Source organism: Asparagus officinalis, chromosome 2 (assembly GCF_001876935.1).
Source record: "Asparagus officinalis chromosome 2, Aspof.V1, whole genome shotgun sequence".
NCBI classification, from domain to species: Eukaryota; Viridiplantae; Streptophyta; class Magnoliopsida; order Asparagales; family Asparagaceae; genus Asparagus; species Asparagus officinalis.
Window position 1 is genome coordinate 19,117,708 of NC_033795.1, and position 21,088 is coordinate 19,138,795.

At 35.9% G+C, this 21,088-nt stretch overlaps 1 long non-coding RNA gene and 1 other non-coding gene across 2 annotated transcripts; one reads left to right on the plus strand and one right to left on the minus strand.

Annotated features, from left to right (window-relative positions):
- On the minus strand, positions 11,844-15,975 carry LOC109830444. The gene is made up of 2 exons (XR_002244299.1): positions 14,426-15,975; positions 11,844-12,137 (listed from the first exon to the last, which is right to left on the minus strand). It is a non-coding gene; the product is annotated as an uncharacterized LOC109830444 (long non-coding RNA).
- On the plus strand, positions 17,439-17,522 carry TRNAL-UAA. Its single transcript has one exon. It is a non-coding gene; the product is annotated as a tRNA-Leu (tRNA).

Here is a 21,088-nt window from a genome sequence, read left to right on the forward strand (position 1 = left end):
AGTGCTTCACCACCGGAGAGAAAACCTCATTATAGTCAATACCTTCCTCCTGTGCATAGCCCTTCGCAACCAACCTAGCCTTGAATCTCAACGGAGTGCCTTCAATGCCCTCCTTCTTCGTGTATACCCACTTGCAACCAATTGCCTTCCGCCCCTTTGGAAGCTCAACAAGCTCCCATGTATCGTTCTTATGAAGAGATTCCATCTCCTCCTGCATAGCCACCTGCCACGAATCAGCCTCCGAACTCTGCTCGGCCTCTCTGAATGTAGTAGGCACTAACTCATCGATACTCTCCACCGGAAGTGCATACGCAACTGTGTCGGCATACCGTGCTGGCATCTGTATGTTTCTCCTCTGTCTCCTAGCCGCAATAGAATCCTGAACCTGAGCCGTCGGTTCCTGATCCTGCACATTTGTACTCGTATCCTCCGTGTCACCGTCGTGCTCGTCTGGCGTCACCTCAGTCGGCACCTGCATGGATACTTTACTATCTGGACAATGTGGAGCTGCATCGATCTCCACCACCTGCGATATCTTCTCTGTCGAGTCGCTCTCCACCTGATGAGAGCTGGGAAGCTTCAAGATAGAAGCTTCATCAAACGTGACGTCCCTACTCAGCACAATCTTCTTATCCACTGGATCCCAAAGCTTGTATCCCTTGACACCACGCTTGAATCCTACAAATATGGCCTTCCTAGCTTGAGGTTCTAATTTATCAGTTCTAACATGATAATATGCAGGGCACCCAAATACCTTGAGCTGGTCATAGTCATGTGTTGGCTTTCCCGACCACATCTCTATAGGGGTTTTCCCTTCAATCGCAGATGAAGGCAGCCTATTAATGAGGTGACTCGCATATGTAAGTGTCTCAGCCCAAAAGATCTTCTCCAAACCACTCTGCGACAATAAGCATCAGATCTTCTCCAGTAAAGACCGATTCAACCTCTCTGCCACCCCATTTTGCTGCGGTGTATGACTAACTGTGAAGTATCTCTCTATGCCCTCGTCTCAACATAGCTGCTAAAAAGGGTCAGAAGTATACTCATCACCGTTGTCGGATCGCAACGTCTTGATCTTTCTCCCAGTCTGCAGTTCTAATCTCTTCTTCCACTCCACAAACAAATCTAGGACTTCACTGTTGGCCTTTTTGTTTTGATGATGTTTAACAAACAATTTATTACTAATGTTGTTTGTCTAGTGTTTGTGCATTCTTATGTTTTGTAGACAAACAACGTTGTTGGAGGATGGATGGAATAGAGCTTCAACGATCATATCCAAAGGAGGTTGGCGGAATGTCGGTGAAGCTTATGCAATTCTAGTTCATGATCCAAGTTCAAGCTTCATCCGCAAAGTGTACCAAGTCAAGCTTATTGAAGATCAAGATCGGCTTGGGTAATCTAGTTTAGGTTTTATATTATGTGTGTTAAGTACCTTAAGCTAAATATCATATACACACACGTTATAGTTATATATATACATGTATGGTTTTGGGTTTTTATGTTTTGGACATACTTGCAAAATACATGAGTTTTTACAAATAGAAATTCAATTTGAGAAATTCTTTTTCTAACATGTTTGTTTTCATGTTTATAAACATTTCGCAAAGTTTCATCAAGTTTGGAATAGATTTGTTATGTTTAATGGAATTTACAAAATCATGTTTTCATTCGTGCATGTTCGTGCATGTTTTTACAAAACCGATGTGTTTTCATAAATGGGAAGTGATATTCAAGAAATTCTTTCTTTGACATGTTTATCTACATGTTTAGAAACTTCCCTCAAAATTTTACTATTTTTGGAGTTGATTTACTGTACCTAATTGATTTTACAAAATCGTGTATCACAGCAGATTTTCAGAAACTGTATTTCTATGTTCAAACATTTATTTCTCTCAACTGGGAAATGATTTTTCAGAAATTATTTCTCTAACATGTTATTCCACATGTCTAAATTATGCCCACAAAATTTCATAATTTTTGGAGTTCATTTACTACTTTAAATTGATTTTACAATATTGCTGTGCATTGCTACAGTAATCCGGTCGACCGAAATTTTGGTCGGTCGACCGAAATTTCCTCCGGTCGACCGGTACGGTCGACCGACGCTGTTTCTGCTCGATTCCCAGGTTGGGATCTTCATCGCGGTCGACCGACGATATTTCCGGTCGACCGACTATGTGACCGTTGCTTTCTAACGGCTCTTTTCTGAGCCGATTTTCTCTGGGTCTTTTTGTCCTTTTCTTGGGTAGTTTTTGGCTGAGTTGTGAGAGGGTATAAATACCCATTGTCTTCAACTCTCAAGCTCTCCAAGAGATTATTTTAAAAAATAGTTTAACAAGGGTTTAAACTTGTTTAAGGTTTTGTTTAAGTTTGGTTTAAAAAGCTTTTAAGCAATTAAGGGTTTTAGTTTGTGAAGCAAATTTCACAAGAGCAAAGAGGAGATCATCATTTGGTGTTTGGGCATTCAACTCATCTCTCTCTCACTCTTGATCTATAGAGAAGTTTTCCTTAAACTCAATTCTAGCTATTCGTAGAAAACCCGGTTGTGTTAGTGGATTTCTCCCCGGGAGTGGGGAGCGGAGACGTAGGACGGAAGGTCCGAACTCCGTGATCATATTGTGTGTTTGAATGTGCTTTGGCGTTTATTCTTATTTATGCTCATTGCTCATTTCGCCATTGTCTCATTATTTATATGATCCACTATCTAGTTCATATAGTTTACCCCTTATGTTAGTTTTATATCCTTGCATATACATATTGTATATCTCTTTGATATGATATATCTTTTTGTGTTAGTTTATGTATCCTTGCATATATATATTCATCATATAGGATATATCTCATTGTGTATATTGCTTATTCTTGCACATATCTCTTTATATATCTACCTTGCAAGAATACAACTTGTTAATTATTTTTAATTGGCATTTAATCGGATTAGATTAGCATAAGACCCTAATCACCCCCCCTCTAGGGTCTAACAATTGGTATCAGAGCTTGGTGCTCTTTGATTTAAGGTCTAATCGCCTTGAGTTAAAGATCCAAGTTATCTTTTTGTGCTAATCTTGTTTTGATTGCATTTGCATCTTGCTTGCATATTTTTACAATTTATGGATATGAATGATGCATCTTGTTTAGGCTATGATTCTAGTATTGCTCCTAAATTCAATGTTTTCCCTTATGCTCAATGGTGTTTTAGATTCAAAATATTTGTTCAATCTAAAAATATCGATTTATGGGAAATCATTGATTATGCTTATATTGTGCCCATTTTGGAGAAATCCAAGTGGAATAAAAATGATCATCGTATGTTTACTATGAACAACATTTTGTTAGAATATTTGCTAAATGCTTTTAACTCATCTATGTCTAACAAGTTTGTTCATGTTGATAGTGCTTACACCTTATGGAAATTAATTGAAGCACATCAAGGGGACTTGGAGGCGATCCAACAAGCTTTGGCGGATCCGGCTTCAAGTTCATGTGGAGCTTCATCATGCACACGGCCACTAGGCGATAGCCCTAGTGAGGTTTGCGAGTTCGAATCCATTAATGATTTATCTAGTGATGAACTTGCTTGTGCATATGATAGATTAATGCATGCCTACACTAATTTGCATAAAGATTTTATTGATTTAAAAAGCAAGCATGATAATTTAGAATCCAATCATGAGGAGCTAGTGTCAAAATTGGATGTCATTGCAAAAGAAAATACCATGCTTAAAGAAAACAATGACATGTTAATTTTGGAAAATGAAAAATTAACCACATCTATAACTAGCTTATCTCATGAAAAAGATAATGCCATGTTAGAAGTAGAGAACATAAAAAATGATACTGCTTCTTTTATAAATAATTATTTATGTTCTACTTCTAAAGTTAATGCTAATATGCCTAATGATGAGTTGAACAATGTTAAAAACCGTATTTCTTCTTTAGATTCAACTCTTAATACATGCATTAACAACCATAAGAAGCTTGTGAATATGTGTGTCAAGTCTAAGTCAAAATCATCTACTCATCATGCACACATATATAGCAAAGTCTACAAATGCACTATTTACGGTCGTAAAGGCCATCTTGCTAGATTTTGCTATGATGCATACAAACATAACAATGCTAATGCTCTTTGTGCATCTCATGTAGCTTCTTCATCACATACACATGCATATGCTTATCATGCACATCATAAACATGCTAATGTGTTCAAATGTGATCTTTGTGGACGTTTTGGCCATTTGGCAAAATTTTGCTATGATTTAAAAAAGACCTCACTTTTGCCAAATGATTTTAAAAGACCACAAAAGTTTAAGTGTGATCATTATGGTAGATTTGGTCATTTGATCAAGTTTTGTTTTGATTTGAAGAGAGTTTCCCATTTGCAAAATAATTTTAAAAAAAAATCTTTATTTGCAAATGATTCCCGTGCACGAGCTAATGGTCCACAAAAACAAATGGATCTCTTTCATTGCACAAATTACAATCGGAAGGGTTATTTGAATGAATATTGTTTTGACCATGTTAGTGCACCATATGTGCCTAAGAGGGTTCATAACCCTAAGGCTTTGAGCTTTAATAGCTTAAATGATAGGGGTCATGTCCCTAAATCTTTTGGTACCAAGAATACTTGGGTACCAAAACAAATTTGATTTTAAACCAAGAATTTTAGTGTTCTTACTTTTCCTTTTCTTGGTTTTGAAAATTATGTCTTAAAATCTTTTGATTATGAAAATAATCTCTTTTATTGATCAAATTCTTTTGTTTTCATTTTATTAACTTTGATTTTGATGAGAGGTTTGTGTTTATAAACCTCCGGGTTTATTGGGTATTAATTCCCAAATCTTGTTTACCGGATACTTAAATGTTTATATGGGTTGTTACTAGCTCAAGAGCTAGATATAGTTACCTCTCTTGATTTTTGAAAATCAATGATGATTTGGTTTTATGTTCTTATATGATTTACTTGTGATTTATGATTTTATTGGTTGATTTTTTTTCATTTGAAAACCTTTTACATGATTTTCATGTTCTTTTTCTTTTGATTTCATAAATCTATTTTCGATCTTTATGTTTATATTTTGAGACACATTATCTCAATGATACATTCATATATGTTCTCATTATCTTTTTGTATGTGAGTTGTGTTTAGCATTTATGCTTGCTCACACATGTTTGACATGATCTTTATTGCATATATTTTATATGGCATTTTGATAGGGGGAGCTATTCTCTATTCTATGTTTGTTTTTATACTCACATATGCTTATTGATAGGGGGAGCTTTCGCTCTCTTAATTCGTTTTTCCCCTTTTTGATGTTGTCAAAGGGGGAGAAATATTGTGAGTATACATTTATATGCATGTATATTATCTTGTATATGTTCATTTCCTTCATGCATATATTCTTTTTTTTGTAAATTGTTTGTCATCATCAAAAAGGGGGAGATTGTTGGCCTTCTTGTTTTGATGATGTTTAACAAACAATTTATTACTAATGTTGTTTGTCTAGTGTTTGTGCATTCTTATGTTTTGTAGACAAACAACGTTGTTGAAGGATGGATGGAATAGAGCTTCAACGATCATATCCAAAGGAGGTTGGCGGAATGTCGGTGAAGCTTATGCAATTCTAGTTCAAGATCCAAGTTCAAGCTTCATCCGCAAAGTGTACCAAGTCAAGCTTATTGAAGATCAAGATCGGCTTGGGTAATCTAGTTTAGGTTTTATATTATGTGTGTTAAGTACCTTAAGCTCAATATCATATACACACACGTATTTGGTTTCTATATATATATATATAGTTATATATATATACATGTATGGTTTTGGGTTTTCATGTTTTGGACATACTTGCAAAATACATGAGTTTTCACAAATAAAAATTCAATTTGAGAAATTCTTTTTCTAACATGTTTTCTTTCATGTTTATAAACATTTCGTAAAGTTTCATCAAGTTTGGAATAGATTTGTTATGTTTAATGAAATTTACAAAATCATGTTTTCATTCGTGCATGTTCGTGCATGTTTTTACAAAACCGATGAGTTTTCATAAATGGGAAGTGATATTCGAGAAATTCTTTCTTTGACATGTTTATCTACATGTTTAGAAACTTTTCTCAAAATTTTACCATTTTTGGAGTTGATTTACTGTGCCTAATTGATTTTACAAAATCGTGTATCGCAGCAGATTTTCAGAAACTGTATTTCTATGTTCAGACATTTATTTCTCTCAACTGGGAAATGATTTTTCAGAAATTCTTTCTCTAACATGTTTTTATACATGTCTAGAACCTTCCCTCAAAATTTCATAATTTTTAGAACTATTTTACTATTTTTAACCGATTTTATAAAATCGGATATACCTACTACAGTACCGCCGGTCGACCGAAATTTCCGCCGGTCGACCGAAATTTACCATCGGTCGACCGAAATTTCCACCCGGTCAACCGAAGACTCTCTGGACGTCGACCGAATCGTTGTCAGGTCTCCCAACGGCTATTTTTCTAGCCGTTGCAGAACTTCTGTTTTGGGCCTTTTGGTCTTTCTGTTTTGAGTTTTTGGCTGAGTTGTGAGAGGGTATAAATACCCCATTGCCTTCAACTCTTAAGAAAATCTAAGAAGTTTTTAAAACAAATTTTAAACAAGGGTTTAAAGTGTGTTTAAGGGTTTGTTTTGTTTGTGAAGAAGTTTTCACAAGTGGAGGAGATCATCTTCTTGTTTGGGCTTCAATCTCCATCTCTCCATCTTGTTATTCAGAGAAGAATCTCTAAACTCATTTCTAGCTATTTATTATTTTGTTTATAATTTCTATATGCTAGATTTTAATTGAGTTTAGTTTTGATTTTGATTTCACTCATTGTTTACACACACCCACTTGAGCTTATTGTATTTGCATTCATAATATATTAGGGTTGTGAAAGTTGTAACATTGAGTGCGGGATTTTATTGTGTTCTCATCCATATTAGAGAACAATTTATATTTGTTACATTGTGAGATTGTTAGGTTTTCGGTGATCTAGAAACCGAGTGTGTTGTGAAGTTTTCGGTGAACTAGAAAACCGATTGTGAGGAGTGACGTTGATCGGTGAGCGTTGAAAACCGATACTGTGAGGTGTAAACGTTGTTCGGGTGAACGTAGAAAACCCGGTTGTGATCAAATATGGCCTTCCTAGCTCGAGGTTCCAATTTATCAGTTCTAACATGATAATATGCAGGGCACCCGAATACCTTGAGCTGGTCATAGTCATGTGCTGGCTTTCCCGACCACATCTCCATAGGGGTTTTCCCCTCAATCGCAGATGAAGGCAGCCTATTAATGAGGTGGCTCGCATATGTAAGTGCCTCAGCCCAAAAGATCTTCTCCAAACCACTCTGCGACAATAAGCATCGGATCTTCTCCAGTAAAGACCGATTCAACCTCTCTGCCACCCCATTTTGCTGCGGTGTATGACTAACTGTGAAGTGTCTCTCTATGCCCTCGTCTCGACATAGCTGCTGAAAGGGGTCAGAAGTATACTCACCACCGTTGTCGGATCGCAACGTCTTGATCTTTCTCCCAGTCTGCAGTTCCAATCTCTTCTTCCACTCCCCCTCTAGGGTCTAACATTCACTCTTCTTCGTCATGGTGTACACCCAACAACGCCTAGAATAGTCATCAACGAACGTGACGAACCAATGTCGACCACCAAGTGATGCAGTCTTGGTGGGACCCTAAACGTCTGTGTGCACGTAATCCAGGATGCCCCTCGTCTGATGATGGCAGTCCCGAACTTCACCTTCGTCTTCTTGCCAAGAACACAATGCTCACAGAACTCAATCTTCCCACTCTTGGCTCCCTTCAATAGCCCCTGCTTACACAATGCCTGCAGTGACTTTTCACCTGTGTGCCCCAACCTATAGTGCCAAAGTCTGCTCATGTCCGCTTCTGAAATAGCCGAAGCAACCTGGCCAATCTCGGTGCTTCCCTTCAGATAATACAAATTTTGATTGCGGACTCCCCTCATCACCACCAATGATCCCTTAGTAACCTTCGCTATAGCGTTTTCGAAAGTCACCTTGAATCCCTTCGCCTCCAAAGCTCCAACTGAGATAAGATTTTTCTTCAGTTGAGGAACAAATCTCACCTCCTTCAACTCACGGACTACTCCATCGTGCATCCTAATCCGTACGGTACCTATCCCACAAACACCACAGGATTGATCATTTCCCATGACAACAACGCCCCCGTCGACTTTATCAAAAGATGCAAACCAGTCTCGCCTATGGGTCACATGAAAAGTAGCGCCGGAATCAAGCATCCAATCTGATGCATTTACATGGTTCACCTCCGGAGTAATCAGTAGAGAAAAGCACGAATCATCGGAATCATCGCCTTTCGCAATTTTCACCTCATTGGCCTTCGGGCCCTTTTTCTTGCCATTCTCTTTCTCCTTGAGCTTCGGGCAGTCTCTCTTCCAATGTCCTTGCTCCTTGCAGAATGCACATTGGTTCTTTGCTAATTGGTGGCGGCTTCTTGACTTTGACCTTCCTCTATTACCACCTTTTGGATATGGGCTTCTACCTCTCGTCGACAAGACCTCGCCTGAAGTACTAGCGCGGGAAGTCTCTTTATCCTTCCTCCTCAAATCGTAGTTCGTCAATGCGTTAGTCACTTCACTATAGCTGATAGAAGATCTCTCGTTCAACAAAGTGAGCACGAAGGTATCATACTCCTCATCCGGTAAGGAGCCCAACAAAATAATCGCCTTGTACTCATCCGATATCTTCTCATCAACATTCGCCAAGTCCGACAACAACTTCGTATAGTTGTTCACATGAGCCGCTAGCGAGGTGCCTCTGGACATCTAAAATCTGAAGAGTCTTCGCAGCAAGTGTAATCTGTTCTCAACACTCTTTGTGAGATACTTGTTGTTGAGAATTTCCCACATCTTCAAAAGACGTCACCCCAATCACATCATATTTCAGCTCCTGTTCTAAACAGGACTTGATCACCCCACAAGCGTTCCTATTCATCTTCTCCCATACCGCCTCTTCATATTTAGGTGGTCTTTCGTGGACCATAATGGTCTCTTCCAAATTCTGAGCATTGAGCGCATCATGTACGTCGCTCATCCACAAACCAAAGTTGATTTTGCCGTCATATTTCACCACACTAATCTTAGTGTTCTGAAAACCAACTTGTATTGTACTCGCCATCGATTTGCTGCTTTCACCTTCTTCTCCCATTGCGAACTAACTCCAAAATTGTAGAGAAATAACAAATTTGATAGAAATTAGGAACCACCCAACTGAACCCTAGATTGGATTCCAAATAGATTTCCTAACCACACGAGGAAAGCGAAATCTCCAACGGCAACTCCTAATACTATCTCCACCGAAGCCGAGAACTCCAAGAACTAAGCTTCACACAAGAATCTTCCTCCACCAAAAAACCCTAGATCTGAAATCTGGGCTCTGATACCACTTGTTGCGCGCAGCGGAAATTTCGGCAGCACTTCGGCAGCACAACAAGAGAGTCAGATCGCAATAAGAATTCCCGTCTCACTAAGGAAACAAGAATCTGAAGCGGATATCTCAACCAAGTGAGATATCGGCTCTTCCTCTCATCAGTTCTAGGACTGACCTGTCGAGGGATCCTAAAAAGCTATTACAAATCACACAAAAGCAGTACAACTAATTTTTACGTAGTTCGGTAAATTGCCTACGTCCACGGGGCAAGGAGGGGGGAGATCTACTAATAGAGGGAGAGATTACAACTAGGGTTTACAATCACTCACAAACTAAACCCTCAAACAAACTCTCAAATCCCTCACAATATCTCTCTACAAAAGGCTGCACAAAAGGACTGCACCAAAACAAATCTCCTGTTGAAAAATACCCAAAGCCGAAGCCTCTGTTTTTGCACCTGCAGCCGCACAAGAGAACAAGAAAAGAACAACCGAACAAAACCTGCCTTGCTCAATCAAAACCCTAGGAACACTGTTCCTTTATATAGCCTTGTGATTATTCGGGTGGGCCGGCTTGGCTTCGTGTCCTCATGCGAAGATGAAATAAAAAACCGTCCGCGTGATCCGGCTCTTCACGCAGAAGTCCGCACTTGCCTTCACGTGGGTGGACCCCACAAGACGCGTTCACATTATGATTACATCTTTCACTTTTTGCTCACCAAATCCGTCTAATGTCATTTTAAAATGTGAAATAATTACAAAACCCTTTTAAAAATTAATCCATTCAATTACGAAGAAACCCCCAACCAAAAAAAGATATTGATTAGTTTACGATATTTTCCCCCTCTTTATCATCTCTTACTCTTATCCTTAAAAAACCAAAGTAATTTTTTATGATCCGGTCATATTTTGGTCTTTTCTCAGTTACCTACTTGTCATGTGGCGTTCTAGACATAACAGTATTAGCTTTCAGGGCGTAAAGCTAGAAGAGTTCATGGAATTTCAAACTTGAGTGGGGTTATCTACAGTAGGCTCAAACTTGAGGGGGATTTCTCAAATAAAAATAGTTGAGGGGGTCTGAGATACACCCCACATTTGAGGAGAGTTAAGTGAGAAAAGTTTGGGGGCTTATCTCAAATATTCATAGCTGAGGATATTATCTACGATATACTAAAATCTAAGGAAGCGTTTTTTCAAATAAAAATAAAATCGGGTGGGGGAGGGGGTAGGTATGAGTCACCTCTCATATTTGAGGAGAGTTTTTCTAAAATTAGTTTATGATTTTATGTAGAGAGGCTCTTATATGCATTTTTTCTTTAATTCGTATTTTAAATAATATATGATATGAGATTATTTAATTATATTATATTAATATATTATATTACTTATTATATATATATTATAATGTAATATTTAATTATTTTTTACTTAAAAATAATTTTTAATTTTGATGAAGATTGTTAGGTGGATATAAGTTACGGTGTTATATATGTCATTTTCTTAACTTTTAAGGATTAGTGAGGACAAACAAGGTCAAATTTTTATTGTTTTTATTGATATGACATATGTTAACTTTTTTACATCTTTTAAGATTACCATCAATTCTCTTTACAAATTTAAATGAGAGTATAACACACTGACCACATATTTGCTCTACGCAACGGGTTTCAAAACCGTTGCGTAGCCATGGAACGTCGCTTGAGCAAGTGCGACGTTCTAAACCGCCTCACTATCTTGCCGTTGCCTACCTCATACCGGTAACCGGTTTGAACTCTATTGCGAACGGTTTTTTTGAACCGTTGCCCCCCCGCCTCCTACGCAACGCGGTTTTTTTTAAAAACAGGGTTTATTAAGCCATCTGCAACGGTTTTTGATTGAAGCTATTCGCGACGGGTTTTTAAGCTTATTCTGCAGCGGTTCGGGACTAACAAGACTTTGTTTTGGATTTGAGCTATTTGCCGACGGTTCTTCAAGGCTACGCAGCCGGTTTTTTTAGCTATACGTACAACCAGGTTTAAAAGATCTAATGCAACGGTTTTAGTAGGCTATAGCTATGGTTCTGATAGAGCTACAGCGATAGTTGGAGCTATTGCAACAGTTTTAAAAAACCTAACGCAACGGTTTTAGTAGGCTATAGCTATGGTTTTGATAGAGCTACGGCGACAGTTGGAGCTATTGTAACAGTTTTAAAAGACCTAACGCAACAGTTTGGATTGAGCTATCGCAACAGTTTGGATCGAGCTATCGCAGCGGTTTTGATCGAGCTATCGCAACGGTTTTAATCGAGCTATTGCAACTGCTCAATCGAAGCTGTTCTTGGTTTCCTACGTCAAAATAATTATAGTATTCAATTACCTGGACAATCTTTTTAAGAACATGGCCAAGTCAAATTTTAATACACAATATAAAAGTGATTATGTTGAGCATAATCAACCATAATGATAAGTGCCAACATACATCAGTATAGTATAAAAACTACAAAGTATTAAATCCACACTACCAACATTTCAACTCAGAAAATATCGTACCGAACTAACATTCAAACAATGTACATCAACATTTGATTACAAAACATGAAACTTCTCGGTCAAAGACTATATTCTCTATTTGTTTCTAAAAACTTGTTCCTCAATGTCAAATACTCACTAGGAACCTGTCAGTATCAATCTCAATCTTGGCTTTCATCATTTCTGTACCTGTGTAAATTTCCATGAATCAGCATAATTTTTGCAATGATGATAATAAAATTGGGGAAAAAAGATGTTTGAAAAGGAAGTTAAGAGAACATATTGATCCATGAGTACCAGAAGCGTGATGAAAGGAGCAAAAAATTCTCAGTTTCAGAATTAATACAGACACATTTGACAAAAAAAGATGGTAGAGTAAGTTATTTCGTTCAGCCCTATTTTCTGTATCTTATTCTTTCAAAACACTTCAGACATTCAAATCTGCCAAGAAAATGCATCAGCTAACAAAACACTGGCTCAGGAGAACTAAAAACATTGATGCAGACATCTCCTAGAGTCCTTCCTCATGCAAATCACTTGGTGAAAATATAATGTGAAAAAAACACTAACAGGTGTTACGCCTGTAAGAAGGAATCGTAAAGGACAAACCCCATGCATAGATTTAACAAATCCATACAACATCAATCTACCCAGCTAAACGAAAATCTAGTTCAAGACTTACCTCATGCATATATTCTTAATTTGACAAAACATAAAAATCTAGAGAGGATAAACCTCATGAATAGATTCGACAATCCATAAAACACAGAAATCTATTGAAATTCGTAAAATTCTACAATCCAATAGAACATAAATCTACCCAGCTAAAAGATAAATCTAGTTCAACTCACTAGAAACCTCATGCATAGATTCTACAATCCAAAAACCATACAAATCTAAAAAGGACAAACCTCATAAATAGATTCTACAATCCATGAAACACAAAAATCTACCAATATGCGTAAAATTCTACGATCCATAGGAGATAGAGCTATCCAGCTAAAAGAGAATCTAGTTCAACTTGCTAGACAATACAGGTTCCTGGAAGCGATCTACATAGCAAAGTAAGCAGGGCAAGTAGTAGCTCTCAGTCAAGACTGCTTCTATCTTATATGATATACTAGCAGGAACTCTATTCCCTGAAGTTGTTACTAATAAATAGCTGAGGAAATAGATGTCATGGATTGCATATCCATCTATGCTTCTCGCCTAAAGATATACATATGAAGATTACAATGCAACAATATATTTAATAGGAATGAAAAATTGTTTCAGCATCATTTATATAAGTTCAATTGCCAGATAGAGTGCGCCTGTGATACATAGCTGAGGGAAAACTTGGTGGACGGACATTCTTGGTGGCGAACCTTGCACCCATCGGTTGCTTCCCAGCATTTCTGACAGAACTCCCTCACGATGCATCAGACTTGGATATATACGGATGCATGATTTCATATAATGATGCAGTTGTCTACTACAACAATTTATTGAAGGGAAGACTTGGGCAGATTCGAGATCAGCTACTGGATGTCTCTGTTATATATGTGGACACTCATTCTATCAAGCTTGAGCTTTTTCAGCATCCTAAAGACCATGGTTAGGAAATTCCTTAGTTAAAGTTCTCTATTGAAATTCAATATTTATGCACCTGTCTCTTTTCGGTAGGACTATTTTTTTCAAAGAAATATTGTCTTCTTACGTTGTTATCTTCCTTCTCTTATAACACCAGCTCATACCAGCTTGTTTCCTAAATTCTTTTTCCCTATGTTCCTGCATATTTTACCCATGGTTAAGCATATTCAAAAGAAAATAATGGTTTAGATGAGCTTTCGACGCATTATGGCCGAAAAATGACATCCTGGGAGTGGATGGGCATTGATTCCTTGCATCAACACACAACACAAAGTTAAAGCTGATGATGGTGTTGATTTAAAAATAGGCATGCCCATACTTTTATAGGGTCAGGGGCTATACTTTGTGGAGATCGATGATCATGAGCTGAAAGCCCAAAGCCTTGAATATGATAAACTCAGCTAAAGGTGGATAATAGGAGACTACGTATTCAAAAAGTAAATAAAAAGTTAACTGAGAAACTCACATTTAACTTCAGAGGAAGAAGCTGTTATCCATCACAAACTTCACAGATTGTCTAGACAAAGAACTAGATAGTGTTATGTTGACAATCACTATAATTGAATACACTTCACAATACTTAGCAATCATGAAATTATATCACCATCGTGGTGCTAATATTAACTTCTTATCAGGTAATGCCATTAATCAGCTTTATAGACCTATACACTAAACTTTTAAGCAGACCATTTCACATTAGCTTTTAAGAAGGGATGTGTGTCCATCTCAAAAAACCAGGGCACTTGAGAGTTCCATCATGTGTCCAAGAAAGGTCTGGGTTAAAGAAGCGATAGTTGACAAATATGCAGAATTGACAAATAATGAGAAACTTAATATCAACATACCCAAATTAAGGATCGAAGGTATAATTCGATTCCAGGCTTTGCTTCTTACATGGGTTTGTTTCCCAAATTTATAATGATGATGGGCGCAGAGGGAAGAGGGTGGGGATCCCTAGATTTGTTCTTTTTGCTTGATGAAGCTGTATCCAATTAACTTCAGTGATTTAAAAATGAGAAGGAAGTGAGAAAAATAACCCCATTTTTGTCCCACAAGCTAAAGATAGCATCGTCAGGGGTTGCAGATGGCCTTAAAGCAGGGCAGGTTACTTAATTGACCTCAGCATCATCATAAGCCATCATGAAAAATGAGGACCTCTGTATTCATTCCTGACTGTAAAATTTGACCTAAGAAATAAAAGATGATACACGCAGTATTAGGAATTTAATCAAGTATTAGATCTGCCTAATTATACTAGATTGTTTAGGCAATGTGCCTAATTACTTAGGTATAAATTAGAATAAAAGTACTTAGGTTGCAATTTGTACCTCTGAGCTGTCAAAGTTGATACTTCATTCCCTGCTTTTGATTTAAGGACTAGTACTCCGGTACACGTGATGCGTGGATGACGCCAAACTTGGAGAATTGTTGTAGTTGAATTGTCAAGAAAATAGATGGTTTTAAAGCATTTTTGTTGAGTTCTTTATAATTGTTTAAGTCTTAGGGCATTTCTACGATTTGTTTCAAATGAGAGATCGCTACCTTTGATTTTGCAAGTTGAGGACATTTTAGCTGATTTATTCAAGTGTAAGATCATCTGCAGTTCAAATTTTCAAGTGTGAAGGCATTTATGAAATTCTAAAAATGTGGCTCACAAAGACCAAGAATGAGGCTTTCCTTAACATATAGTATAGAATGATCTGAATCTGATTTTTTTAAAACACAATACTCTTGCTGTAACCTTGCACTACATAATACACATATTGTCTCTCATTTCCATCACATATCCTATAATATGAACCACTTGAATTTGGGGAAGATCTGACATATATTGAACTAGTTCAAATTTTGGATCGAAAGGAAAAGATACTACATTTCAAGGTTGTCTCCCTAGTAAAGGTTTTTTGGGAGGACCATTCTCATGAAGAAGCGACTTGGGAACGTGAAGAGGAAATGAAAGAAAGATATCCCCATCTGTTTGAAGTGCAAGGTATGTAAATTTTGAGGTCAAAATTTATTTAAGGGGGTGAGAATGTAATACCTCTATTAAATAAACACTAATAATCTAGTATTTAGAATATAAATGAAGGATTGATTTATTCTGATAGGACCTAATAGAGAGATGCTACATTTATCGAGCTATATTTTCCTTTGGACATCCAAATAATATTAAATGCACGTAAGTATTAAATAAATAAATAAATAAATAAACCGCTAACCTAACAATAGATAATAGCAGTAACAAAAACCAGAGACTTGTTTGAGGCGGTGGAATACATCAAATAGGTAAGTTATGGAATGAATAGAGAGACTTATGTGTAAAGTTGAAAATATCAAACGTGAAGAAGCTATAATTGTGCTGCTGCTATGGCGTATAACATCAACATTAAATCAGTCATCATCTCGGCCCAAAAACAAAACGACTGCTAGGGTTTCCAGTCCCCGCATAAGACCTAAATCAAGAGCGGAATCGAACAATTCCGTGCTAAAACAACTGCAATTAGAGAAAACGAAGGCATCAAAAGAAGAAAAAACCTGAAATCGAGGGGTCTTTCGATCTCCAGTACGAAAGATCGAACCAACGAGAGTAGCTCGACCTTGAAGATAATATCGGAGAGGAGATTGGAGATGAGATCCAAGATGAAATGGCGACGAGTTCAGTGATGAGATCGACGACGCCACGGCGATTGTAGGGAGCGGAAATTTTTGGCTTAGGGATTTCCGTGAGGATTTGAGAGAGAGAGAGAGAGAGATTTTGTTTAAACGGTTAGGGACATGGGCTTTAAAAACATTTATTAAGCCCAGGAATAATTATTAAGCCCAGGAATAATTATTAGACCTATGGTAACGTTTTTTTATAAATTGTTGTATTAGGCATTGCAAACTGTTACGATAGATATCTAACGCAACAGTTATAACGTTTTTTTATAAATTGTTGTATTAGGCATTGCAAACTGTTACGATAGATATCTAACGCAACAGTTAAAACCGTTGCAACTTAACCGCTGCAATAGGATAGATATCTAACGCAACAGTTAAAACCGTTGCAACTTAACCGCTGCAATAGGTCAATTATGTGGTAGTGCACGGAAGTAAATTTCAATTTTCTTTCCTTTAAATTTCGTGAAGATTAACATTCAATAAAAATTTGGATTTCATTTAAGAAAATTTTCTCAATTACAAATCAAACTCCTCATAATTAAAAAATTAGATAAGATTAAATGAGAATAATATATAAATTACATTCTAAACTTTCGCTGGAATTTCACTGAGGTATACCCGTTATATGGTCAAATATACAAAGAACAATCTTTTTGAAATCAACACGGATGAATTATATAATTGATACGAAGTTTGATATTATTTGTTCAACTATCACACAAGGCCCCCTTGTTGAACAATCCTAAACTCATCCCCGACCATGGCTGATGTTGGAGAGGAGGGTGAGACCGGAAGAAGAGAAAGAAAGGAGGATGGCTAGAAGAGGATATAGATGGTGGATGAGGAATTGATCGAGGAGGGATGAGATGTGGTGGAGGAGAGATGAAAATAGATAGAGGATGAGCAAGTAGCATGAGTGTTGGAGGAGGAGGACGATATAGATAGAATGGAGGACGATGAGCACGTAGGAGTGGACAAGGAGGAAAAAGGGAGGAGGATATTTTGGATAGTTCAAGTATAAATGGAATATAAATGGTCTGGTATTTTTTGAAAACTAAATCACTTATAAGATGATTTCTGTAGTAAAAACCTTCAAAGGCTATTTTAAAGGTGGTTTCCATAACCCAAAAAAAACTTACTTATCTACTTGACAATAACTCGTAATAAATAAAAACTTGCTAAAGGTTAACACAAGTAGCTGGTTTGCCCGAGTTGTTAAGGGGGAAGACTTAAGATCTTCTGCATTCTAAATGCGCATGGGTTCGAACCCCATAGCCAGCATTATTATTATTATTAGCTAAATGTCGTACTTATAATAATTTTTATGAACTACTTAGCTTTTATTCTATTGAGCATATTGGAAATTATAAACTAAATTTGTAATGTTTTTCCAATTAGAATACCTTTTATTCTATTAAATTAAATATATTTTATATTCCTTTTTAAACACCACATTCTCGATTAGAAGTCATACATTTGAGTGCGAATTTGATCTGCTTTATTTTACGGAAACTTTTTTTTTCTCCCTCCCTTCCTTTCTTTTAGGGAAACCCATTCATTCATTGAGTTTCATTTCATGTCATAAAGTTAATAAGAATATTAACTAACTATTTAAGTCACAAGAAAACTAAAGTATTTGTCATGAACTCATTAGTTTTCTCATTAGTTTTCTAATTAGATTATACATACTGAAACATAAGATACTAACCATGAGAGGTGAAAAAACAACAATATGTATGTGAAAGTGAAACGAGTCATGTATTTATGTTAATGTTTTGATCCTGAGTAGTTCATAATTTTTAGAGAGAGGAGGAGCTTATCTTTTTTTATCTTTTTATCAAAGTAATTTTTAAGCTAGCTTATCGATATTTGCATGTTTCTTAGTATCTCTACTAAGCTAGTATCTAAGCCAATTTAAAAGTTTTGGGGTTGTATAATTGTTTTTAAAAACTAGCTAATGAGCTTGTTTAAATAATCTAGGCTTGACCACGCAGATGACTTTTATATCCATACTAGTATAGTGCACGTGCGTTGCACGTGTATTTATTTTTATGTTTATCTTTTGTGATGATACTTTTTATGTGTCTGAACTATCCATCTAATTGGTTATCATGAGTAATTTCAGAAATCTCAAATACAAAAAAGCACCAATCACTTGATGTTTGCTAAGAAAAATTACAGGGATAGCAAGTGTAATGGATAATCATGATGCTCATTTATAGATATATCTATGCTTAAGAAGTTCCCTTTTGAAGTTCTTTTTACGCATGCATTTAATATGGTTAAAAAAATTGGTTAATCATTTTATGCATGAGAGAGGCTTTCAAACATGTTAGTTTCAACTCAATGTTAAGTTGAATTAGCACACAAATCTTCTAGTCCGGTGATTAATAAATTGATATTTTTGTATGCGTTATTAGTGTTATGAACGAAAATCACCGAATACTTTCTGACACATCAATCTTTAAAATTTTTGAGAATGCATGAGATATGATGTTGTCTATTCTACCGATTTTCAATGGTCTCCTTGCGTTGACGGTTCTTGTAACCTCTATAAGTTTTAATATCAGTGCTTTTGTTAATTGCTAAATATTTATTAGCGTTGGCAACTACCTAGGATTAAAATCATTATCATTAATTCTAAGAAATTCAATGAAATAATTTGTAGTTTTATGCTAATTTTTAACTTAAATTCTAAAATCTTGCCCTTTTTTAGATAGAGAATGATTTTTATAGGCCTGCAATTCAAATGATGCTTAGCTGGAATAAAATATAAGGAATAAGTCTTAGAGTCAAAATTAGACCAATTTCACATAACACCATATCCTTTGGCCCATTTTAAGATAAACCTTCAGAACTTTAAAAATATCAGTCAGTTGGCCCCTTCACTTTTGGGCAATTTTCACAAAGATCAAAATGTTTACCCTTTTTCTCCCTTTCAGTGGTATAGCCCCTGATTATTTTTCAATATACCCACCTAACTTCCAATAATTATTTGTGCAAAAGCCTCTAAAAAATTATAATATGAAAAGTGTATAATACACAATCAATTATGACAACACTATGTAAAACAACACTATGTATTCCAGTCCACATGAAACTAATTAGAGGAACTGCTTGTTACCCAATGAAGAGTATACATACAAAGAGTCAATCAGAACATAATTACCTCACTACAACAAATGCACATTAGCTCCACAAAACGTCCAAACAGTAACACTCTCAAAAGAACTCAAAATCCATAATGTTTCCATCCTCTTACTACTATGCGCTCCTCTCCCTAGAGTCTCAGCCTCCATCAGATTGGGCACCTCCGACGACATTCACCCCCTTCAAAGAACTCACGCATATATACTAAAACAAATAGTGTCACAAAAACTTCTCTCTTGCGGTAGGATATAAATATAAGAGATTATTATCAAAGAAACTTGGAATTTCTTACCCATTATCAAAATATTGTGATCAGTTCATTCAGACTCAAGGAAGTTAGTGGGATAAATATACTACCAATTTCTTGGTATGAAAACTAAGACTTACCATAGATTTGTAAGCAAATTGATAATCCTCCTCCTCCTCCTCTTCAAAATCTTAAATATAAACAACTCTCTTATATGACCTACGCATCCAATTTTGATCCTCCTCCTCCTCTTCAAAATCTTAAATATAAACAACTCTCTTATATGACCTACGCATCCAATTTTGAAATTAAGTTTTTTTTAACAGTTTTCACAAGAATCTCTATCTCTTATATGACCTACGCATCCAATTTTGAAATTAAGTTTTTTTTAACAGTTTTCACAAGAATCTCTAGCGGTTTATAATAGTCTCAAAAGTGCCAATTGAATTAACGCACATGTACATTACAATTTGATGGGTGGTGTAGAGCTTGGCGTTATTTCTATACATCAAATGCATGGACTATTGAATGATGTTAATTGGACTTAAGTACTTATTGGACGTGGAGGAAGGTTTAGTTGGACTAAGTTGAGTAAAAAATGTATAATAATATTTAGGTGACAAAAAAGTAAGATAAATGTACATCCCTCAAAGATAATTAATGTACATCTTATACTAACTATAATATATAGTTTACTAATATATATATAAAGATTCTTAACATATAAATATTGAAGTCTAGTACAAAAATGTAACTATTAATAGTTTTACTGTAGTTTATAAAATATATCTAACTATAGTAAATAATATTGTTATAATATTGTAGTCTTAATGTGATATGATTTAATAAGATTGGGGTTATAAGAAGATGAAAGTTACATTTAGAGTTAGGAGTTAGTAGATAAATGTTATGAGTATGTGGTTAAATGAAATTTTGATGGTCATAAAGATGGTGGTTATGAAAAATTGAGTATGAATGTGTCATCATGTATGTATGAATGGATGGATGTGTAGTCAATGGTGACTTTATGAAAAATTAAGTATTTATGTGTCTCATGTATGCATGGATTGATGTGTTGGAGGGCATATTAGGGAGAAATGTTTTAACATAGCAACCCACTTTTATAGAAATTTTAGATTAGATAAGTTTTAAAAAGCTCTTATCATAAAAGTAAAAGCTCACAACAAGGAATGATGACACATATGACATAACAGATATACATAAAATTAATAAATTTTATAAAATAAATTTTATCAATATAAAAATCTTATTTATACAACAATCACAAAGATTTCAACCTAATACTTTTTTAAATATTATTTTCATATTATACATGAGCATGCATCTCAAAGACTAACACATACCACTACTTTCCAACTATTATCCTTCATAATTATTCTCTACGAGGTGTTAGTCAATTGGAACATTTTCATGCAAAGAAGGATAATTG